This window comes from Excalfactoria chinensis, chromosome 1 (genome assembly GCF_039878825.1).
Source record: "Excalfactoria chinensis isolate bCotChi1 chromosome 1, bCotChi1.hap2, whole genome shotgun sequence".
Taxonomy (NCBI): Eukaryota; Metazoa; Chordata; class Aves; order Galliformes; family Phasianidae; genus Excalfactoria; species Excalfactoria chinensis.
Window position 1 is genome coordinate 46602461 of NC_092825.1, and position 24192 is coordinate 46626652.

At 49.6% G+C, this 24192-nt stretch overlaps 1 protein-coding gene across 12 annotated transcripts in view; it reads left to right on the forward strand.

Annotated features, from left to right (window-relative positions):
• TCF20 (transcription factor 20) overlaps window positions 1-24192 on the forward strand; it is a 114073-nt gene that overhangs the window by 28011 nt on the left and 61870 nt on the right. The window contains exon 1 of one of the 12 annotated variants that reach the window (XM_072328502.1): window positions 3153-3508. The exons of 6 other annotated variants lie outside the window; for them this stretch is intronic. The gene's annotated coding sequence lies outside the window, so the exon portion shown is untranslated. Of the gene's footprint in view, window positions 1-3152; window positions 3509-8835; window positions 8903-13059; window positions 13143-17882; window positions 18023-18046; window positions 18158-22808; window positions 22909-24192 lie in introns of those variants that run through there. 5 more of the 12 variants (XM_072328511.1, XM_072328493.1, XM_072328461.1 and 2 more) reach the window with 5 other exon arrangements.

The following is a 24192-nucleotide window of genomic DNA, read 5'->3' on the forward strand; positions in this document are numbered from 1 at the left end:
TTATTAGGCTAATGAGCAAATTAGAATTCAAAGCTTCAGGATGAACAAAAAAAGAAATGTATGTTAGCTCCCCACTGGTAATGGTTGTGGTATCGGAGTCACAGAATTCTTGAATTTCAAAGTTTTCCCAAGTGAGCAGCGCTTGGATGAAATGCAGATATATAAGCGTGCGCAGTTATATTCTTCAGCTTATAAATGCATGTGTGCATTGCGGCCACAATATAGACAAGGAGGGAAAAAGCAACCTTACCTCATTTCCTGCCTTTCTGCATGTGAATTCTCATTCATAAAGCACAGAGAAGAGATATTTTTGTACAGTTTCCTAAGGGGATTTTAATTTTTTTAACTAAAAGAAGATGCAGAAAACTTTGCTCATGCATTCAAATGCAGCTGTGTTTGGTTTGTGGTGTAGAGGTCTAGTGGTGTATTCGGACATGACCTGCCTACTGTACCTGCTTTGCATCACCTCCAAACACAGAGGGCTTTTTTCTGTGTGAACCATATTAACCTGCTGTCCAAAGGCAGGTTTGGATTACAACTTATCTGGGCTAGGTTCAAGCGTTGGCCTCCAGGAGGAGCGCTCTTTAATCATTAGAGCTACATGCCTGAGTTTTGGGATCCTTCAAGTATGTTGGCTTGTATTTAATAAACACAAGTTAGAAGAGTGTTTCTTTTTTTTCTCCTCAAGGAACCCTTGACTTCATAAGCTTTTATTGTGAGTTGGTTGTTAGGGCTGAGAATTTGCCACTGACTCCTTCTCCCCACCCCAAAATAAACAAATAAATAGAACCATATGTAGTTGACTTCATCCTCCCAACAGCCTCCTAGGCTACTTCCTTATGAAATCAGCAGCTTTTTTTTCTTCCAAGTTTTGAGATGTGCCAGACCACTGTAGGCTGTGCGGAGAAGGAAGATGTTAGCCCCAGTGACGACTCTCAAGTCAGCTGTCAGCTCTATCCAAAGTGCCCGTCGTTTTCCCATATCTGAAGTCCCTCTGACATGTTTCTGTAGCCTCCTTCCCTGTGTGAGATGAGCTGTTGTAAGCCAAGGGATTCTAAAGAGATTCTCTTTTTTTTTTTTCCTTCCCCAGAATAGAACCATTTAATCAAGTTTTTAATCACGCTTCTCAATCTGCAGCCAGCAGACATTATATTTTCAGTGGCTGTTTCTGGTTTGGACTTGGCATAAATCTGTTTTGGTTTGTCAATTATGTGATCTGGTTCTCAACCATGAAATGACCCAAAGATAGATCTGAACGATTCTGGACATGGCCTTCTATTTTGGCACTGCTCCTGACTGCCCATGTAGTCTTTGCCAAATCACTTGAATTTATCATCTATTTCCTCTAGCCTTGAATCGGGGGGAGCTCCTGATAAACTCTCAAAGGTGTTGTGGCTGTTTAATTCAATTGATATTGCTTGACTGTGCACCAGATGCTAATGTTAGAGAAGTGCACTGTGACCCAACCATCAGGGTGAGGGCATGAAGGGATGGAAGGGCACAAGTGATGGTAAAGAGCAATGGGGAAGCACAGACTGAGTGGTGCCGGCAATGCTGGGGAGCGATGGGAAATGTATAAAAAGGGAGGGAGGGGGAAGATGCTGAAGAGCAAAGAAGAAAACAACACGGAGCAAAACCAAAACCAGTGGCTTGGACAAAGGTAGGATGAGTCAAGGAGTTGGATGGAACAAAAGGGAGAAAATTAGGACAAAGGTTTGTTCCAGTCAATTAGGTTTATAGATTATATCTATTTAATTTTTGCTTTTGAGGCATTACCCTGTGTTTCTAAACTTAGGGCAAGACGATTACTGTTTGAAGCATCCGACCACCCCCAGCGATCTCCTTAATCATCTTGCGCAGGGAGACCTCTGAAATTTGCCCTCTGAAATTTTGGGTTGTAGTGGCCCAGATGCCTGATAGCACCTTCCTTTCTCCAGCAAATCTGCAGATCTGTGCATTTTTGTTTTCTTTTACTCTTCAGTAGGCAGCATGCCCAAATTCAAGCCTTACTTGAGATACCTCTCTGCTTCTGTCTGTTTGGGTTTCATTGGTGGTTGCCATTCTATCCCCATGCCCAGATGTGCATGGGAGGACTAAAGGTTGGGAGAAGGCATACGAGCTCGGATGGTTTATGATGGCTTGTTTTGTTTTGGGAAGCGAGAGGGGGGTGGCCAGCCTTGGTTGGGAACTGTGGGGGGGGGTTCTCTTGCTATTGTTCAGCCAGACCGCATGACTTAGTCACGGAGCTGTTGTTTGTCAAAATTAATGCTTAAAACTTCCCAATCTGAAAATAATGAAAACCAGTACGATGTGTAAGGGCCTTTCAAGGTCCTGAATTACTTTAAAGCTACCTGACCCTCAGAGGAGTCACTTGAAAATTTTCCCTGTGGAAGTATTCACATTGCCTCTCGCTGGATGACTGCTTCAAAGCACAACCTTCAGGTCTTGTGTCAGCTCCTGTGGTGACCAATGGGGCGGTGGAAAACCGGAGGCATCACCTCACCTGGTTAAAGAAGCATTGGAAGGTAGAGGCAGCTGCTGGCAACAGTGTGTTGCAGCAGGTGGAGGTGGAGCAGCTGCCTTCCCAAAGGGCTGTAGTGAGCAGTACAATGTGAGTAGCTGCTTCCTCTGAGATTAATGAGGATGAGTGAGAGACTTTTTGCTTAATGTATGGCGGTCATCTGCAGAAGCCAAAAAGGGTCTTTTTGGGGTCATGCTGCCATCCATCTGCAGGGGTTTGCAGCTGTGCAGGATGAGGCAGGTGTGTTATGTTAACGTCTGACTCCTTTGGAACTTGGAAGGGCAGGGGACGGAGGAGAGAGGGTTGGGTTTTTCTTCTTGTAGGCTTTTATTTGTCTCTTCTGTCCCCAGAGAAAGCTCAGCATGGTGTTTCAGGCTATTGTGTTTTTTTTGTCTTCAAGAAATTCCTGTGAAACGATCGGAAGATTTTATCCATGTGAGATGCTTCTGTATTTTGAGTCCTAATCACTTAGGTGAAAAAGAATAAGTAAATTATATATTGAACTGCTAACTGGTGCTGAGGCCTGGTTGTTTCCATGGCAACCGGGCTGGAAATAGCAGCCGGTGACATCAGCACGGCACAGGTAGAGGCAGATCCAGCCGTTCTCCCCTAAATACATGAAGGTGCTGGGTCCAAACATTGCTCCTGTGATCAAGTGCTTGCTGTTATCCTGACACTGCAATTAACATACACCAATACCCTAACGACCAGGGGTACCGGGGCCTGGTGCTGAAGTACACCGAGTTTGCTCTGCGTCCATGGAGGGATCCATGGGCCCCTGTGCGTGGTGCTGAGGAAGATGGCTGCCCTGTGGGCCCCACGCTGAGCCCTGTGCCTCAGGCCCAACCTGGGGGGCTCAGGTCTCTTCTGGGGGTGCCCTGGGTCACCCAAGTGGCTCTTTGGTTCATGTCACATGAGTGGGTAAAGGTGCCCACACAGCTCATCTTGGACACCATTTCTTCTTGCTGGTGATGGATAAAAGACCCGGTAGGTTTGGGGTGGTTTTTTGTGTTTGTTGCGTTTTTTTGGTTTTTGTTCTTTGTTTTTTAAATTTGGTTGGTATATATATATATATTTGGTGTTTTTTTGCTTTGTGGAGGATTTGTTGTTGTTTCTTTTTTATCTTTGAGGTACCAGGAATGTAAACTCTGGTCTTTGCTGGTGTTGCTGAAGGACAAGTGGGAGGTGTGAATGGATCTATGAATGTGAGCACTTAAAACCTTAATTGAAGGGGTGAACATGGTGAATCTCTAACAAAGACCTTCTCTACTCAAAATATTAATTACTTGTTGAAATAAATACATTTTAAGCAAAACAAACAACCCTTCTGATTCAGCACAATCTCTGGACTATCCTCAAGGACTCAGGAACAGAGGCATTTTTTTGCCTGACACCTCTCTGTGCCTATTCGTATGCATTTGTCACGCTCCTGTGTGATAGGGACTCCTGCACTGGAACCTTGGCAGGCAGTGGCAAGGTAGACACAAAGAATAGGTCTCCTTTCAGCTGAGGAATTGAATGTCTTTTTGCCAGCAACAAAACAAACAAACAAAAATACCCCTTGCTGATCTGATTACCTAGCTCTACGTGTGATCAGAAAGCAGTGTATGTGATACTTCCTTCCGCATGTTTTCCGGTGTTTGCGTCCAATTTAGTTGTGACTGTCCCGAATGATTGCATTTCCATTATTTTCCTGAGAAGACAAGACCATATGCCTCCCTGTTAAGATGATTTGTCTTCTTTTTCCCTTATTGTACTGTGCAGTAACAAGCCTGTGTTTTTCCCTTCGCACTTCCACTTCTGCAGCCTTCTGTTTTATCACAAGCTTTTTGATCAGGTTTAGCCCAAAATTAAATACCGGCTTTCAGATACGGTTGCAACCAAATCAATTTACCTCGAGTACTGTGTCACCTCAAGTATTGTGTCCAGTTTTGGGCCCCTCACTGCAAGAAAGACATCGAGGCCCTGGAGCGTGTTCAAAGAAGAGGCAACAAAGCCGGTGAGGGGTCTGGAGCACAGGTCTTATGAGGAGCAGCTGAAGGAGCTGACATGGTTTAGTGAGAGCTATTGATGGGTGGATGGTTGGACTGGGTGATATTGTAGGTCTTTTCCAACCTTGGTGATTCTGTGGTTCTGTAATTTGATGCATGTCAGCTCTTGACACTGCTAGTACTGCAGGCATGTGCAGCCAGTGCAGCTGTTTGCTTTCATTAGTACTCATGTGCACACAGAATTGGCTTTGTTGCAAAAGTCTTCTCCAAGAGCCTCCCTACCAGTGCATCTCCAACACGGCATTGTTGCACTGACCATGAGTAGGAGGCGCTGATGTTTCAGTCACAGTGATGTAGCTGGCTCGCTCAGGAAGGGTCTCCTACTGTCGCTTCTCTGCAGTCAAAGTAATTGCACTTTGTCTGATATTTTACACTTAGATGTAAGTGTTTTTCTGGCATACGGACATAAAAACATACAGTGTTTATAATGAGAAAAATGACACCAGGCAATGGATGGGGAATTTTATTAGGTGCTGTGGCTCGCTGAGCAGTGGTTGCAGATAGTGTGCTGCATGGACCACCTATCATGCTTCACAGACCAGCGGTAACCTGTGGACCACAGCTGAGGTGATGCTATTCCAGGGCCTTATCTATGCTACAAAGAGAAAGACAAATGATGCACAGTTTATCGTTGCACTGTGCAGCTAAATGACATTGTGTTTTTTTGTTGTTGTTGATTTTGTTTTGTTTTTATTTCAAGAGGTGATTCTGATGGTGCTGCAGTTGTGTTTGTGCTTCTAGAGGTGAAATAACTGCCCTGATTTCATCAGCGTAGATGCAGATAAATGTATACAGGACTATGGAAAACTCGTACCTTTACCACGCACCTCTTGTTAGAAGCATCTCTAAGTATTAGTAGCTCCTTTTTCCTCCTTTGGGTGGACTACTTAAAATCATTCACACTGTTGTGACTTCCAGTGGGGTTTTGCTTTCCCAAATACTTGGTCTGCAGGCAGAGCCACCAAGAAGAGATTAGATGTAAGTATGAAAAATACAACCATCTCAGAAACCTCACTGACAAAAGCGAAACCTTGCAGTGCATGTCTCGGTGCTGCCAGCCCTAGTTAGCTATGCTACCACTACTCATATGGCGCAGTAGTTTGAGATCGTCTGTGGCTCATTAGATGCAGTGTCAGAATTTCCAAGAACTGAACACCTACTGCTTCTGGTTGCTGAGCAGTCATGAAAACCTGGTCTTTGTTTGGATACCTTGGCGCTAGCTGAGCTCTGAGAAGATGCTTTCCCTATTTAGACCTGCTGTGCTCAGATACGGCATGACGCGTGAAGAACTAAACTCAGCGCTTCTGTCTTAAGGTACCCACTGCTATTAACACTTACACAGTTCCTTGGGGTTTTCTGACGCCTCCCATCTTCTGTACACCTGTCTTTGAGAATGTGGAATCTTTGGGCCAAAAATGGACGGTTTTGTATTGTAATCATACTGATAGGACTAGAAAGTGTGGCACAGCTGATCGTTCCCATCAGAATCACTGGCAAGTGCATCTGTCAGGTAGGATTTGGTGATGATTATTTGGGTAACAGGCCACAGGGAGGTCGGCTATGAGTAATGGAAAGCAAGCTGAGATCACTTTTAACTCTGTTCCCCCTCCACCTTTCTCACAGTCCGTGTGGTCTTTCCAAAAAGCTGTTACTACTGTTAGCTGCACAGTGCATAGCTCTTGGTGCCTGCGGATGCTGTGGTAACACCTGTGTGGGGCATAACCCGGCCAAAGTGAAAGCGGAGAAGAGAGGGATTTATGGTCTTTTGAAATCTCAGTGGCTGTGACTTCTGGAGGCCGATGGCGTACTGTTAGAGTTGGGATATCATCGATAGAGCCTACTGGGGCGGGCAGCTGTTTGTGCACCCTAAAAGCACCATGTGGCCTTTCCTTTGCCACAACACAGGTAGCGGGGGGAGCAGGATGTGGGAATTGAGGGGGACAGAGGTGGGACAAGCTTCAGGGAATGAATGAGGTGGCTGGAAGGAGTCGGGCCCTATTTAAAATGGCTGCTGCCGCGTTCAGGGGGCCATTTTAAGTGTCTGTTATCCTACTCTTGCTTAAGGATGTAATTTGAATGAATGTGAAGCCAACAAAAATGTTAGATTCCAGCGCAAATCTGTTCTGATTTGGGGATTCATCCGAGTTCTAACAATGCACAAAGTGCTGCAGGATGAGAGGTGATATATTGTGGAAATGTAAGATATGAATTTTATATTTATTACTGACTTGGCAGGGTGCTTTTCACATCGCCATTCTGGTACAATTTTGATTAGATTTTTATGCTGAGTATCAGAGAAACACTGCTTGTGTGTACGCGTTTCTCCCTCCCTTTTGTGCTCTCCTTCTCTGATAAGGAGAACTCTGTGCTGATGAAAGATACGGGGTTGACAGTCCTTGCACTGTGACGATACAGTTTAGGCAATGCCAGTAGAAACTTCCTCTGCCAGCGTGGAGGATGCACGTTGACATGGAGCAGAGAGCTGCTAGCAGTGGGAGGAGAGGTGAGTGTCTGTGGCTTTCCCTCTGTAAGGGTTCAGGAGGGTGGTGGTAGTTTCCGTGATGTTGATGTGCATGGGGACATGTTCAGTGGTCCTTAGTCCATGTGTTGCTCTTGTTTGTCACAAACTGTTGTCTCCTGACGAATTTTGTTTACTCCCAGCATGTGCTGGCTCTGAGCTAGCTCTGAAAGCAGATGCAGTTCAACTGCAGATGGAGTGCTGCCTGTTCTCTCACAGGTACTGGTTTTCCTAACACAAGTGAGCATCAGGAAAGTACCCTTGTCTGTAGGCTACCCCACAAGGTCAGAGTTCTGGGGCTGTGGTAAATCTGTTGTGTATATTTATATTTAGTTATTTATACAACCATTGTCTCATGTACAGAGCTTTTTTTTTTTTTTTTTTTTTTTTCTTCCTTTATTTTCTTTACTTATTTTTTTTTTTTGAGCATTAATGCATGTATTCTTCCTTGCTTTGTGTCAAAACCAGCCGTGCCCTTGTTTTATAGCTCCACAAGAAGCTCTGTTGTGTGGTTCAAGGTGGGGCAGGTCTATACTGTAACTGGGGGTCAGAGCCAGACCTCTGGGCTCTCAGATCAGCATCTAATATCCAAGAAAGACAAAAAGAGAAAGAGGGATGATTTTTGTGCTTTCGTAAAGCTCTCTGTGTACGTTTGTGACACATCTGCTTCTGTAAACGGACATCTTCAAATGCGGCACTTGTCATTAAAATAAGTGTTTTGAGGAGGGGCTTAAAAGAATAAAAATAGGACGGTAGCTTTCTGCAGCCTCGCCACAAACAGCATTACAGTTGTACTGCAGACGTGTGTTTAGCTTATGGCATTTGGTGGAACCGAAATGTTTGAGTAAATCTGATATTGGCGGAGCAAAATGTATGAACGGATGATTGCCAGCGAGTTGATTTACCATGATGGGATTATAAGCCGTCATCTGGGCTATAGTAATTGACTCCATTTGCCGTCCTTCTTCATTGCAATAAGAAGTAAAAACATCGGCTTAACCCATCAGGAGGTTGGTTAGTTTAGTGCTACTGTGACTCAGCTGACAAATGGCAACTCGTTAGTCATGGTAACTCAATTGCTTACTCCTGTGTTTGCATATCATGGGCTGGCTTCCACTGTAAGGGGAAGGCAAGTGAAAGGGAAAGCTTGAGAGCTCCTGCTTGTAACCAGGTTAATGGCTGGTAGCATGGATTGAAGCGACTCTGAAAGATCCGTCGGGTTGCTGTCCTGCCACAGTAAAAGTGTCACCTGCATCAGAACTGTGAATTCGTGTATTTAAAGTTTTGGAGCACATAGACAAGGCTTACGATGGTGTTATATGGGTTAGTAGCTCAGTCCCTGACCTCTGGCAGCTGGAGGATTGACTGGAGAACGTTTCCCTTGCTGAGTGCCAGGCCGGCCACACGCATCAGCCCTTTGTGTTAGTTGACAGTAAGGTGTGAAACCACCTGGCTCCAGCCCGCTCTAAGGGAAACTGCGGCATCAGCCCTTGGGCTGCACATGTCCCACTCGAGCTCTAAAACCCCAAACAGCCCCAGCTCAGGGCTGGGCTCTGCAGGAGGAAGCCGTGGGTGCCGCTAACAACGCGTTGTTTACGCAGGGAAGTTGGTGAGCAGGAGGCCCGGAGGCAAACTCCCATCTCCTGCACTATCCTGAGCCACTTTCTGTGGGTATTTGTCACCCGTGGTCCCTGTCCCCTGCCCAGGGAGCTGTGGGCGGGCTGGGGGGCTCCTGCTCGGCGCTGCTGCCATCCCCACGCCCCGCATTGAGCGCGTGCTTGGGCTTGTGCGCGTCTTCTGGACACCTTCCCGGTGAGTCTTCCAGAGAACGGCTGCAGATGAAACGCAATTAGACACAGATGGACGGGGGCTGGGGGAGGGGGCGGCGGGGCCGGCTTGAACATGGGGGGGAGGGTAGAGATTAATTGCCAGGCCGCCAGGCGAGGGGCCGGCGTGCAGAGCGCCGAGGGTCCCTGCCAGGAGACACGGGCCAGGCCAGGGCCGGGCACCCGAGGAGGATCCTCTGCTCTCGCAGCGCGCTGTGGTTGTTCGGGAGCCGGGGGGAGCGGCAGGCGTGTCTCAGGGATGATTAATCATGGATGGCAGCAGCGGGGAAAATGAGCGCAGGGCGCACGCCGAGGCCAACGCAGCCTCTGCCCCTGCGTGCCGCTGGCTCGCCGGCAGCAATCCCTGCTGCTCCCAGAGCTGGCCTGGGAGGAGGGCAGGCCGTGGCTCGGCTCCTCGTCTGCCCCGGCCTTCGGGGCTCCGGGAACTCCGATCTCTCGGGTGCGGGCAAGAATGAAAGCAGTGTGAAAGCGGGGAGGTGAGCTGGGCCAGGTGGGAGGAGAGGCAGACGAGCTGGAGGTTTAATTAGCCAGGAGTGTGGAAAAAAACAAAAGTGGGTTTGGCAGCAGCATGTGGCGAGCGGTTTGTGGTGCAAAAGGTGGGGACAGGAGGAGAACAGTCCCAGTCAGGCGGATTTCCCCGGGCTTCAGGACTTGTCAGCCCCCTCTCCCTCCACATCCTGGCGCTACCTGAAAAAGCTGAGTTTTACACACAGATTGGGGTCTGTTTCAGAGTGGGTGTTTGTTTGATATTGAGCCTCCAGAACTGAACTTCTTTTATAGCCTGGAAGTAAAGGTCAAGAAGTAGAAACGTGGGGTTCTTTTGCCCTCGCCAGTATTTTCAGAGAGGTCAGAGTCCTGCATGAACAGAGAACCAGAAGATGGGAATATCAGAAACTTCCCAAATAGGAAATGCATGATTATACCAGCAGTGCTGAGCGGCCTGCTAACCATGTCTCCCAGTCCAGCTATTACCTGCATGGTCTGCATGCATATCTCAGGCTCCCCTCTCAACTCCTCCTGCAAGCCGCTGAAAGCTTCCCTTTCTCTCTACATCCCCCACCAGAGGTAAGGCAGCATTCCTTCCACCATCACCGTTGTTTCCAGTGGATGATGTCGAAGTGTTCATACTGTTTTCCTTTCATCTCAGAGACGTCCCTTGGATGGTTTCAGTTTGATTATTTGCCCAGAGAGCTGTGTGTGCCCCATCCCTGGGGGTACTCAAGGCCAGGTTGGATGGGGCCCTGGGCAGCCTGAGCTGGTGGGTAGCGGCCCTTCCCTTGGGTGTGTTGGAACTGGGTGGGCTTTGGGGTTCCTTTCTACCTAAGCCAACCTATGACTATATTTTCCTGCCCCTTGTTTACCTCTGCTCTAGATTTCTTCAGGAACCCTTAACTTAGTGCTGTCTCCTGTCCTACTGAGACGAAATATCTCAGATCATTTTGGTAGGGTTGCATGGACATGCTGCCTTTATGTTCCCTAATGATTACCAGCGAGTTATTTAATGCTTATAAGCAACTCCACATTTTCCATATGCCACTTCCTTGTGCAGTTCAAAGTAGCGGGCAGAATCTGGAAGGCCCTGATTTCATCCTCTCTCTTTTTTTTTTTTTCCCCCTTTTTTCCCCCTGCTATTTAATGTGTAGCTAAGTAATATTTCACAAGGAAGGGAGAAGGAGGGCATACAGATTGTTCAGGCTCTGGAATAGAGCAGATTCTGCAAGAAAGAGTTCATTGCTGTTGGGAAATGCAGCGTGCTGCAGGGCTGTGTGCTGCAGATGAGGGTAGAGGTATCCTTGCAGTGCTGTTCTGGGATCCCTAGATTAAAAAAAAGCCATGTCATTTCCCAAACAGGACTGAAACATGTTAGTGGCAGCAGAATCTGACAAAACCGAGAGCTGGAATAAATACTTAATGCTCCTCCCTGTGAGACCTCTACTCGCAGTCAGTAGTCATGGAAAACAGGACAAAACAGATTTGGATTCCCGAGTCTGTGAATAGCACTTCTTTATTCGCTGCTGCTGTGGAGCGAGGTGTTTTCCTCTCCTCCCCAGTTTGGCAGACCTCCTCTGTGGTGTTCGTAGCCCATGGTGGTAATGTGAAGAAGCTGCTGGAAGCAGTTGGCGTGTTGCAGAGCTGTGCCGTGGGATAAGTGCTGAAGGTAGCAGATAGTCTGGCAAGTTTTGCTCTGCTTTTTGCTCTGCTGGATGTGGTTTCTGTAGAATGGAGCCATTGGAGTAGGTGAGAATGGGGTTTGTTTCCCTCACCCCCTCTGACAGTAACCCAGCTCATCTAATGCTGGAGTGTGAATGAGGGCTTGGGCAGTACTGAGCTCCTCCATGAGGCTGTGTTGAGAGCAAGCACAGGGACTGGAGGTGGTCTACGCACTTGAGGCCTGCACAAAATTACTGTTTTTCACTCAAAGCCCTCCCAAGGACAGCTTGTTAAGGGAGAGCAGTGAAGGAAGGGGCAGCTCATCCTCTTGGCAACTGTGGTCGTGTTGGGACGGGGATGGTGTTGTAATGGGCAATAACTTCTACCTTTGACTGTTGGAGCATTTGGGGCATTACGTAGTCCTTCTCCAGCCCTGGGGATCATCGGTGAAGTGCTCAGCAGAGGTGGGGAGTGGCCCTTGGCTGCTGCAGCAAGCTGGATGCTGCAGGGCACCCTGGCTCTCTGGGGGAACACATCTCCACCAGGGCTGTCCAGCCCCCTTCCCTGCCCAGGGGTGCTTTCTGGCAGCGTAAGGCAAGCTTTCCAAGGTAGCAGAGCTGGGGGCTGGCTGCCAGGCTGCCTTTAATTCCCCCAGCTGGCAAACAGGAGGCCTGTGTCGGTTGCCGGGGCAATGGTGGGAAGCTGTGTTGTTTAATGAAGCGTTGGGAAGGCTGCTGTTGGTTTTGGGGAGCGGAGGCTCTCCTGAGGCACAGGGGTGTCTGCCAAGGGGCTGCCAGGCCAGGATGCGGCGGGTGGTGCCGGTTGATGGTGCCCTTCCAGCAGAGCATGGTGGGCACCGGCGTGTTCGGTCCCTGCCCCTCAAGACTGTGCCCGTTCCCTTCAGCTTGTTCTCTGCCCAGTGCACCCCTGAGAAGTCTTCTGTGCCCCACGCCTGCAGCGGAACAGCAATTACCTGAACTTGCTCTCTTGATTTAAGCAAATGAAGACTCGGAGCATCTTGATAGTAAAGGTGACTTACAAAGGAGGGACAGGAGAAGGAGGGGGAGAAATAACAGAAGGCCTTGCATTTATGCTCCTTTCCAGCATCTCTTCATAATTGAAAAATGAGAGAGCGTGGGGCTTGGGCTTTCTTAGCCCTCGTTGCTTCTTTTCTTCGCAGGGTGTTGTTTAGAGCACAAAGGGAATGGTGGGCTTGTTTAACCTTGGGGGGAGGGGGCTCCACAGACAGCCCCGGCACTAATAGGCTTAGGGCTATTCAGATAAAACTTCATTAACTGATTATTTAAGGAAGAAAAAACAACCCTCAGACGTGTTAAAAACCAAGGGAGTTTAAATGGGTGCAAACAAATATTAGGTGGAGAGCTTGTTTGAAAGTTCAGTAAGCCATGTCCATTTAATTCGAGGCTAAGAAAAATGCTCGCAGACCACAAGGCCATGAATTTTCAGGGGGAGGGGAAAATAGGCTTAATAAGACGGCTCTCTTGCAAAGGAAAAAGGAAAAAAAAACACAAAAACATAAAAACCTACAACAGAAAACAACAGCAAAAAGCTGGGCTCTTTCATATGTTGAGCTCTATCTGTGTTTTGCAAGGATGCACAGAAAGGAATGCACCTGATTCCCCCCTCCCCCCCCTTCCCTTCCCCTCCCTTCCCCGCTCTGCACCTGCCCGCTGCCAGGGCTGCAGCATCCCAGCGGCGGTCCAGAGCTGCCATGTGAAGCCCACAGCCATCCAAACTCTCCTACCCCCTGTTGCTAGCCTCCCTCTCCATCCCGTTTCTGCCTGCCTTGAGCGCCGCGCGGGGCTGGTAATTAAAAACCTTGGAGGGGGATATTATTGAGTTAACAGTAGTTATTTGTGAGGCTGCTGTGGGGGGGGGGAGAGCGATCCATCCCCGGGGAGAGCGGCACTGACGAGGGGTGGGGGGAGCGGGAGGGAGGAGGAAGTGGGGGCGAGATTGGCAGGTGACTGCCAGCTCCGACGAGATGACAGCGGCAGCAGCTCCGCCAGTCCCACTTGAGCACTGCACTGCAGGTACTGGGTTAATGGGTGGGAAGTGGTGAAGAAGAATATCAGGGTGGGTGGCTGGAGGGGAGGGCGTCGGCGTGGGGGAGCAGATTTCTGCTGAAAGCCGACATGGAGATGACACTCTCTATATACATGTAATCATTAGACTTCTCGTTCCCAAGAATATTTTCCTTCATATCGTTTTAAAAAATGCAGAGAAAGCTCTCCCCAAAGCCGACAGTATTCTACCTACAAGCACTCCCTCCTTGCCAATATCACCACGTTCAACAAGAACGGTCTGAAATGCTGTGCTATTTTTGACCATTTCTTTAGGATATTTGTAGTGAAATCTTAATTTTTCAGGTGCCAGGAATAGGCTCCTGGGTCCCACATCTTCCCTTTATAACGAGGCCTTTTTACCAAACGTGGGGCTGCATTATAATCTAAACCTCACAATTTTCTTGTTTGATGATACTGACTATCCAACTAGAAAATTCATGTATCCTCCTCCTGCAGGACTGGCAGGTAAGACCCAGGCTGAGGTCCTGACTGACATCTGCAGACAACATTCCTGGCCGTGCTTTCTCTCTCTCTCTCTCTCTTTTTTCCTCGGAGGGTAAAACATCTGTTTGCAGAGGGCTGAGGACATGAGCTGCACAGGGAGATAAAAGCAAAGAGCCCTCATCCCATAAGAGTTCATAGATCTGTAACTCAGGGGGCTGGCAACAGGGTTTGGCAGGGGTTGAAATCCTTCTGTCTTTCTCCCTTCTCCTATGTTTGAGCTTTAAAAACAAAAACAACCAGGGTTATCTCAGACGTCCAATAGTGAGGATTTAGATGTCAGCCTTGCTATCAGCTTCATTCTTTGTGTACAAAGAGAGAAAGAGGATCACACGTTTGAGTCTAAGCTGCGCAGAGTGGTGCCTTGGTTTATCGCAGGGGGGGAAGCAGTGCCTCTCCCCTTACACTACAGCAGAGTCTGGCCCCAAAGGCCTTACACAGCCTGTCCTCCCTCTCCTGTAGCAGGAATCAAGTTGAAGGAATGGGAGCTGAGAGTTCAAGGCACACGTGTGGCTGTAGACATACAGGATCTATAGGAAAGAGGAAGCTTAGAAAAATGCCTCTGTTCTGCTGCATCCCTGCCACCGCCACCAGGCACCTGTAAAGTATTTAGCCATAGAAATGTTGCATTTTCCCTTTAATCTGTTAGGGCTATGCAGTGGACCACCAACTATGTCCCCACATCTGTGGTCTTACAGGTTTTAGCCCAGAAACCAGGTAGGATGTCTTGAGCTGTGAAAGCAGTTGGTAGGCTGCTCTGTATAGCACAGTGAACCTGTGGCTCAGATGTGTGCTGGTGTGCTTGTTGGGAACGCCTGCAACAAAAGGGGCAAATGCCCTTTTCCACGCCGACCCTAGATATGCTGATTTATCGTATACATGGAGATGCATATTTTGACTCCTTGAGAATGGCAACTTCTTGTCAGGCAAGTAAGCCTACTGCTAAATGGCAGCATGGCCACGGCCGTCCGTTCTGAGGCCTCCTGGGCTGGATTTCACAAGTCCCGGTGGGGCCGGTTTCAGAACAGACCTGGCTTTTAGGCTGGAGACTGCTCACAGGCTTCTCTGAGCAGCACTAGAGCTCTGGGCATTCAGCAGCTTTGAAAATTACATTATAGGCATCTTAAATGGCACTTTTCAAGTGTGCATTCATTTTATAGCTTAGCAGCCGGCCTTTTGGCCATATATATAGATCACACACGCATAGAACTGCTTACTAGGAACAGCGGTTATTTCAATCTGAAGAAAAATTACACATTTCCCTTTGGACTTACTCCTCTCCTCTCTGCGGGATGCGGATGCGCCTGGTTCCCCGATGTGTGGAGAGCTCAAGCTGCACCCTGAAGCTCTCTGCCCGTCTCTGCTGGAGCTGAAGGGGCTCATGGCCACCAAGTGCTGCCCACTGTCTGGGTGGCTGCACCATATTCTCAGTGTGACTGATAGATAGGTGGCCGCGGGGTTCAGATGCGTGGAGCCTTGCTCGGGGGTGAAGAGGATGGGAGAAGAACCCGTAACTCAGATCCCGCAGTTAATAGGATTGAAATTTGGGGCAATTCTCAGGGCAGCAGGAAGCGGGTAAGACAAAGGCAGCGCTGGGAACTCATTTTAATTTCAACCATCTTGTGCCTGTGTAGTTGGCTGTCTTTGTTTAAAGAACTTGGCCTTCAGGTAGGTTTTATTGGGGCTGCTTGCATATCCAAAGAAGATGAATGGCTTTCCTTGAGAAGCTCCGCCAGCACCTTTGCACCCCGGCTCTCCTCCAGCCCTGTTTTCTCTCCTCCCTAATCTCCCAGTGCCCGGCAGCAAGCCTTTAGGGTACATGCGCAAGTGAAAGGAGCCGGAGTTGGGGAATTAATATTCCTGGAACATAACACCAGCAGCATGCACACGCTGAGGAGAATATTAGAGCTATTAGCGGTGGGAGTTTGGAGTGCATGCAATATCTAGATGGAGAATTCAGTGTGATTAATCTGCCTCTAAGCAGCAGCCTCCGGGCTCTGGGAATTCTGTGGCACGTTTGAAATCAGAACTTTTTTTTAATTACCTTTCCGCATCAACAAAACAATTGCAGTTGTGTGAAAAGAAGCCCCTGTTCAGCCCCTGCCCTGGCTCTGGTTTTGTGGCTTGGGACGAGACGCGCTGCCAAAGCCCCGCACTTTGCTCCGGCACAGAGGGATGCAGCCTGGGCACCTTGGCCGCTCTCCAAGGGCCGAGGCGGAGCACACCTGTTCTCCTTTACGTGCATGTTGGGTTTCCTGCTTTCCTCGCTCCTTTGCTCCGCTCTCCCCACGGCTGAGAACACCCTGGCACTGCAGCAGCCATGTTGTGTGCCTTGCTGAGGGAGGTCCCCAAGGAAAAGGACCGGGGCAAAGATGGAGGCAGGAGGGGAGAAAATAACCCAATGGGATTCAGTTGTGACAGAACTGCAGCCAAACGGGGAGTGAGGCTCTCTGGGGAGGATGGTGGGCACAGAGTCAGGTGGGTGCCCATAGTGTGCCAGCTCTCCTCCCACTCTGAAGGAGAGCTCATCCCTTCCGTGGCAGCCTGTTGTGTTGCTGCGCTGGCACTGGAAGCTGTACAACGACACAGGCAGCCAGGGAACATCTTCCCAGGTGCCACGGCTGTGCCAGGGCTGGGAAGAAAATGCTCACAGCGCCCGAGGCTCTGGCATTCAGAGCCCATGGATGGAGCAGCTCCGGCACAGAGGAGCCTCTCAGAGCCTCTACCTGCCAGCCTGGCAGGGATCTGAGTGGCTTCCCTTGTGCGTCCCACTCACCGCATGCAGCATGGCCGTCCATGCTCCATCCCCAGGTTGGCCTCGGAGAGGGCTGGAGCGGCGGCTGCAGCAGGGTGGACACGCTGCGAGGAGCACAGCTGCCTCCCCTTTGGCTCTGCGGTTCAGATAACTTTATAGCATCGCCTGCAATTAGCGCTCTGTAATTTTTATACACATATATTTTTGCACTTGGCTTGGCTGTGGCTGTGCCCTTGGCTTATTATCCCCCTGCGTTCCTGGCCTGCGGGCATGATTAGCACAGTGCGAGGCTTTGGGTTGCCGCTCTCCAAAAGGAGGAAGAAAATTCTGCTTTAAACACAAAGAACGGGGCTTTGTGTTTTCTTTTTTTAACCTATTTACCAACATATTTGAGGTTGTGTTAAATTTTGGTAAACTGCCATTGAAAATAATATTAATAAAAAAACAACCCTCCAACTGAATAAACAAAGAAAACCCCAATTCCTGCAACTGTCCTGTTTGCATGAAGCCAATACGCAGTAAATCCCCTTTTTTGGGGTGGTTGTTTCAGGAATACATTAATATCGTGCTCTTCTGCAACATCCAGGCACTGCTGTGCAGTCAGAGCTTTCGGGTATTTCTCTCACCTACCCCAGCCTCCCAGGGCACCTAAAAACTGAAAATCGGATGGAGAACCGAAAACCTCACAGCTTACTGCATTCCTCAGGCTTCACATTCAACTCTGTTACCTTAAGCCTGACCTTTACTACCCCTTTTATTCCAATTATAGCATAAAAGTGGTTTCAGATCCTCAAGTGGAAGAAAAAAGCCCCAATCGAGTGCATGCTAATTAGCGTTACCTCAGCCCAACCCGCCACTGCCAGACCTCTGTCGCCGCGCGTCACTGCCGGCTTCTTCAGCAGCGTGACCCGCAGTCCCGAGTTCCCCCCAGCCCCTTTGCCTCCCTGCCATCCCCCGGCACTTCTCGGCCATCCCCTGCCGGCCTCCTCTCAGTCTCAGCCCCAGCACGGCGGGGTTGGGGTGGCTGGGTCCTAAAGGGCTGCAGGCGGTGGGCAGTGCTGGGGGGCGGCCGGATGCTGCCTGTCCTGCCCAAGCCAGTGGTGAAAGGTATTCCTGTTGCGGCCACAAACTTTATTCATTTATTTATTTTTGAGGCGGGGGGGAGGGAAGGGGGGGGGGTAAGAAAAGAGAATATGCTTTTTTACCTCCCAAAAAACCAAAAACCCGCAACAACAACAAAAAAAAGCCATTTTCTGGGCCAGCCGTTTCCCGAGTTCCCTTTGTTACTACTGCAGATATGTGTTTGAATAAGAGCCTTTTCCCCTCCCCTCTCCTCATCCTCCCCGCTCTGCCTTGCAGTGAAGTCACAAGCCGGTGTTTGTAGGCTCGCTGTGATGTCAGAGCCTCAGCCTTGTGACTTCACTCTGCTCGGGCAGAAGGTGCAGACGGGGCTGAGAGAAGAGAAAAAAAAAGCCCCCTCCTCTTCCCTCCCCCCCCCCTCCACCCTCTCGGTTTATAAAACCAGTAGCTGAGATAAATCGGAAGGGGGTGGGGAGAAGCAGCAGGGAAAGCTGAGAAAGATGCCAGAAAGGTACAGTAAATGGGCTTTATGTCTCTCTCTCTTTCTCGAAAGTTTAGAGTGTAAAAGAGGCCGCATCCGGCAGGACACGCGCGCGGCCGCCCGCCCGTGTCTGCGTGTCACCCCGTGACGCCGCGGCCGCCCGAGGTGCGTGTGCGCGCGTGTGTGTGTGTGTGTGTGTGTGTGTGTGTGTGTGTGTGTGTGTGCGGGGGGGGGCGCGGGCAGGGGCTGCGGCGTCTCGCAGGGACGCAGCTGGGGCAGAGCTCCCCGCCGACGCCGGGCCCCAGCTGTTGGCTGCTCGCCGCAGCCCGGCTCCAGCCTGCAGCCCGACATAAATGGGTTATTGGGTTGGTGCGTGTGCCTGCGTGGTTTGTTTGTATTTGTAGCCGGTTCTGATTCCCCTCTCTCTGCCCGCATCACGTTTTTTGTTTTGGTTTCTGAGGGGTTTGTTGTTTTCCTCCGGATCCGCAGGTTGGGAGCGGGGTGGGGGCCCTGACGGCGATGGGAGGAGGAGGGCAGGGCCTCGGGGTCACATTCGCGAGGGCTGAGAGATGGGATTTCTGCTTTACTATCTCCTTTTTCTTTCTTTCTTTTTTTTTCCTTCCCTTTGACACAATAGCAGCGTGGGTGCACCAGCAAAGAGCAACCTCAAAATAATAATAATAATAAAAAAGGAATAACACACACACAAAAAAAAAGGGATGGAGGAAGAGGGGTGGGGGGGCAGTTTGCCCCTCCCTTCTTCTTCAGCACTATATATACATTTTTTTTCCCTGTGTCCAATTTACCATTCGTTTGAGATTTCGGACAAAGGCGGGGGCAGTGGGTGGGCTGCTTTGAGTTTTGTGATATGATACGAGTGGAGCGAGAGAGTAAAACGCAGACAATTAGGGATCAGCGCGAGGGCTTTGCTCATTCAGCCTGCCGAGGAAGCCGTCATTTTGTGTTAGCGCGTGTGTCTGGAGGAGGAAGGGAGCCGAGAGTGACAGGGGAAGGATGCTCGGCACCGTGTTGCGTTTGTACTCGCTAAGTGCCCGCTCCGGGAAACGGGGGCTTCAAAAGAGAGGGATCAGGGAGCGGGGGGTCCTTCTGAATTTGCTCCCGCGGCGAAGCCGCTTCGGGCTGCTGCCGCCGGCGTGTCACGGGGCTGCGTCCTGGCGAGGGAAAGGCTGGGAAACGGGCTGAGCGTGCAGGTGTCAGCCCGGTGCCCCGGCCCTGCCCCACGCCTCGCCCCGATGGCCGACGGCCGCCCCGCTCGGCCGGGGGCCCCGCCGTGCCCCGCGGCCCAGCCGCCGCCGCGCTGGGCTTCGCCGCCGCCGCCGGGTCACCGGGGTCCCGCTGCCGCCGCGCGTCCACCCCCGCGACCCACAGCGCGTCCCGCTTTTGTATTTATTTATTGCTCCCTGTCAACTGCTGGACCCTGGCTGTCCTCTGCCAGCACGTCTCAAGGCTGATGAATAGCACCCCCTGCAGTTACAGGGCTGAGCTTTTGTAGCGCAGATGTATAATTAATCGTGCGGCACTTTTGCAGTCGGAGCAGGCCGGCGGGCTCAGGGAAGGCCCCGTTTGCAGCTCGGCAGCCCTCTGGCCTCACCCTGCCCTGACACCCGCGGGGACCTCCCCAGGCGAAGAATCCGGGTCTTGGGTGGCAAAAATATCCCGAGCCCAAAGCACTGCTGCCCATCAGGTCCCCTGCCCCAGCCCACAGGGACCTGTGGGGTTCTCGGCATCTCAGCACCATCGTGATGGTGTTGGTTAAGGGATTTGCGGTCTCCCCCTTCTTAGAGGGAAAGTGAGCGCTCTCCCATTGCCCTTTAAGGCAAGCTGAAAGGCCTGCCGACCCCCTCAGGTCTCTGGGGGGCAGCCGTGCCGGCCTCCTGATTGGATCAGCCGCTGCAGGGGCAACAAGAGGCATGGACCCCCAAAATGGAGGGCAGGGGACATCCAGGGTGTGATTTAGCTACGATTAGACACAGAAGAGATTTTAAGCCTCATCGTCTTGTCTGGGTACAGTGGGATTGTTCCCTGCAGGGTTCTCTTCAGCTCTTTATCTACACCTGCTTTTATATGACTCCTGAAAGAGCAAGAAAACAGCAGAGAAAACCTTTTGCTTTGAATTGTGTTCATCTGGGGACATCCGTCGCACAGGACTGTATCCAGAGACGCTCGGGGAGAGGGAGCAGTACATGGCTCCAACCCCATGCCAGGATGTGAAGGGATTAAATCTCTTTCCAAAGCAAAGTGAAAGGTCCCCAGGTGTCTTCTCTCAGGCGCAGAGATTGCGGTGGGAGAAGTGAGGCAGGATCCAGCTGGGTAAGAGACCTCATCAAGAGGATAAAAGCATTTAGGGTAGAGGACAGCCTGTCTCCCTGAGTGGGGGAAGCAATCAGTGTGGCTGTGTAAGGGGCTCTCAGAAAGCCCTAGGCAGGAGATGCTTGTATCAGAGCTGCCTTTCCAGGCAGTGGTGAAGGGGAACAAGCTGGAAGCATTAATTGGTTCCCCCTCTGCTAAAATATTCCCTTTCTTGTAACCACTTTTTTTTTTTTTTCTTTTTTTTTTTTTTTTTTTTGCCTTTTTCCAACTTCTGTCTCAATGAAGGAACTGCTAAGGAAACCCCCTACTTACCACCTAGGGCTACTTGCTGACTTACTGTTTCTGGAGATGAGATAATGCTGGCTGATGACAAACAGCGTGCCTACCCTTTCTCATCAGCGCTGGGAGAAAGCCGGCACCTCTGTCTGCAGCCTGAGGGATGAATCACGCTGCAGGAGTGGGAAGCACTGCTGGTTTCAGAGAAGAGAAGTCATCCTGAGGCTCACCCCCGCCTTCCCCTGTGTGGCCGCAGTGGGGGACTCCCGAGCCGCAGGCTGCTTTCACGGGGAGGTGGAATTTCACCCCAGCCCAACGGTTCCTCTCTGCCAGCTTAAACAGCTTCTCTCCTTAGACCTGGGTTCAGCCACAGTTATTGGCCCCTCTCTGTAGACTGCAATCTTCCAGAGCGCTTCTGCTTCTTGTGAAAGAATTTGTGTCGGGGTTTCCTTTTATGTTATTTGTGGCTATGGGCTATTTCTAAAATTAGCTGATTGAGTTGATAAGTAGACATGTGTCTTACTTAGTGAGTCTTCTTGTGCTTGCTGGTGATGCTCTGAGGAGCCTACCTTCTTTTGGGAGCCCCAGTGGAACAGGCAGCGCTTTAAGTCTAGTTTCTCAGAGCACATTTATGGAAGGGTTAAATAGGCGGCCTCCGTTCCTAGTCACCTCTCTGGGAAAACTGTGTCTGCCAGGAAAGTCCCAAGCTGCAGGAGAGCATCTCTTCGAGAGGAGCAGTGACAGTCCCAGTACACGAGCGGAAGGTTTGTTAGTGTAAACCTGAAGTCACTGATGGTCGGCAGCTGGAAGGGTTCCTTGAATCCTGCAATAGAAACGACGTCAGGTTCTACTCGGTGTTCCCATCACCTGCACCTTGTAAAGGTCTGCGCAGGCTTTACTGGATCAAATGCTGATGTTCTTAACCCAAGTTGGTTTACTGTTACCTGATAGCATTGTCATTGCTTGGGGTATGTGGCTTGAGGGAACGTGTGCCTCTTTACCCCGCCGCTAAGTGTGTAGGTAGTGCTCCTAAATACCGCAGGCGCTGTGCTTAAAGCTCTAAGTTCAGTATGTTCTCATGTTGCCTACCCTTCCTTGGAGCTGAGCATGACTTTAGAGGAACGCAGGGCACTAAAATAAGAAATTAATGTCTTCTGAAATTTAGAATTAGGGCTTTTGAGCATTGTATGTACTTTTATGGGTCTCAAGATGCAAAGTAATTAAAGCGGTTGTGTTTGAAGTGTTTTTTCTTCATGTTTTGTTAGCAATATGAGATATATAAGTAAACAGTGGTGAAACCTCTAAAATATTTTTAATAAGCCAATGTCTCTGATGAATCAGGAGCAGAAAGCGTCACTGCATGTGACAGGAAAAAAATTAATTTGGTTTCTCTGCCAAGAAGTTAATGAGATTTCATGTAATGCGTATATATCTTAAGCGGACCCCAAGACTGCTACTACACAAAATAAATACAGCCTTCCTTAGCAGATGAGTGTAGAAGATGTAGCTTCTGGTCTAGTCTGCTGTGCTCTGCTTTCGCCTCTTCCTGCTACAAGCCTTGCTCCGGTGCTGGGCTGTGTGCCTGGCCTCTCTGTACGGTGGTAGCAGCAAGGTGGTGGGGAACCAACGCTGCTCCTTCAGGGACTTTGTTCTTCCTGGTTGGAACAGCTGAGATTGAAAAGAGCTCTTGTGTGCATCGGGGAGGAAACCAACGGGGACTGAAGTAAGAGTCAAAATCTGAGCTGCCTCTAAAATTTGGGACTGTACGTCACGGGGATTTAAGCTTGTCAAGCCTGGAAATTCCCACTTCCCTGTAGGCAGAAAGAAAACCAACAGATGAAACCTCTGTGAAAGGCCAGCGGAATTAAAAGGAAAAGAGGAAAAAAAAATCCCGTTCTGTAAGACATGCTGTGACAAGGCAGGGTTGGTTTTATGTAAGGACCTTTTAGAAGATGGGTTCCTCTAATATTTGGATTTCTTCTTTTATTTAGATATGTTTAGCAATTCAGATAATGAAGATTTATTGATGGCCTTTTCTGCCTTGTTGGAGACAGTCTTGCCAGGGAATCATATTTGTGTGGCTTTCTATTTGAATTTCCACCTTTATTGCTTTGGACATCTGCATGGAAATGTGATCCTTTTTTCCTCAAAAGTTCAGCTTCTGTTGTTCCCAGCCTTTTCAGCGGACTCAGATCCCTTTGTCTGCAACACCACAATCATTTTCACAGCAACTAATTCTGATTCTGCCAGGAGCAGCTTTTTGGCAGGAGGTAAAAGGAAGGAGCAGAAGAAGCCGAGCGGGTCTTAAGGTACAAAGATGCTATTTTCATGAATCAGCTCCTTGTAATGGGAGGATGAGAGGACAGAAGTGTTGCGGCATTAAAAGATAGAGCAGAATTGTCTCCTCTATAGGTGATTTATGTATTTTTTTTCCTGCTATGATTCACACTACCTGCCTTCAGCTGCGTTATCATTTTCCTTCCTTTGAGAAACTCCAAAGTCTTTCAATCCAGTTGGTGCTCTGTTGTGGGAATAGGGTCCTAGGACTTAACACTGGGGCTTACAAAGATGCTGCTTGTGTCCGCTTCCAAGCGATGCAGCCAAGATGTGACAGTCAGTAGCTGATAATCCGTGCTCTTCCAAAATACTTTGCAGCGAGCGCACGGATCCCGTGACTGTTGGAGGGGGAAGTTCAATTTCGATGAATTAATGAGAGCCCTCCCTGTCTGTGCTGCAGTTCCTTGGGAGATGTCTGATACTGCTGCTCCTTGCACAGGGTCAGGTGTAGCGCTTCTTATCTGAAGTAAGCGTAAAAGAAATAGGAGGAAGGGATGGGAAATCCTGGGGCTGCATGGGAAGAGAGTTAGGAAATGTTAATGAATGCAGCCATGCTGATGTCTTTCTTGGAGGAAGAGAAACAGTCTGGCTGCCCTTGCTTTACACTTGCTTAAAGATTTAGCTGTCCCACCGTGAGTATCAGCTTCAGTCCCTGGTTGTGTGACCTGTAGGTGCCCGATCTCACTGTCATCTTTTGTATTATCTATCTTCAAGCTAGTCTCTAATGCCTGTTCCTGTAGCATCTAAGTGCCTCCAGATGAAAGCTGCAGAAGTGCAGTGGCGAGCCTGTGCGTGGCATGAAATTGTGTAGTAGGGGGAAGGATTAGAATAAGGGTAATACTTGGAGGGGATGGTTTCTGTGCTTGTGAGAAATCTGTGCGCCTGGCTCAGTGGAGACCTCAGCCTCCTGGTGCTGCAAGTTCAGTGCTTTTTATCAGCAATGAAACCTTTTGTAAGGAAGAAGAAATCTCTCAGAGGACCCCACCAGCTGCATGCAGACATCATCTTTCTGCTAACAAACAGTGGGGCACAGTGGAGTCTTTGCAGCATCTGTTATCGACAGACTCATTCTTGATCCCGCAGGCTGCGTTTCTTGCAGCCCTGCCGCATTCCTTCTTCTTTTTGGGCAGAAGGGAGCTCACGGGGTGTGGAGATGCCGGGTGGTGGAGGTCAGGAACTGTGCACTCCTTCCTTTCCCCCGTCAGCTGCTAATGTATGCTCCTGGAGAGCCACAGCGACTGAGTAATCACCAAATT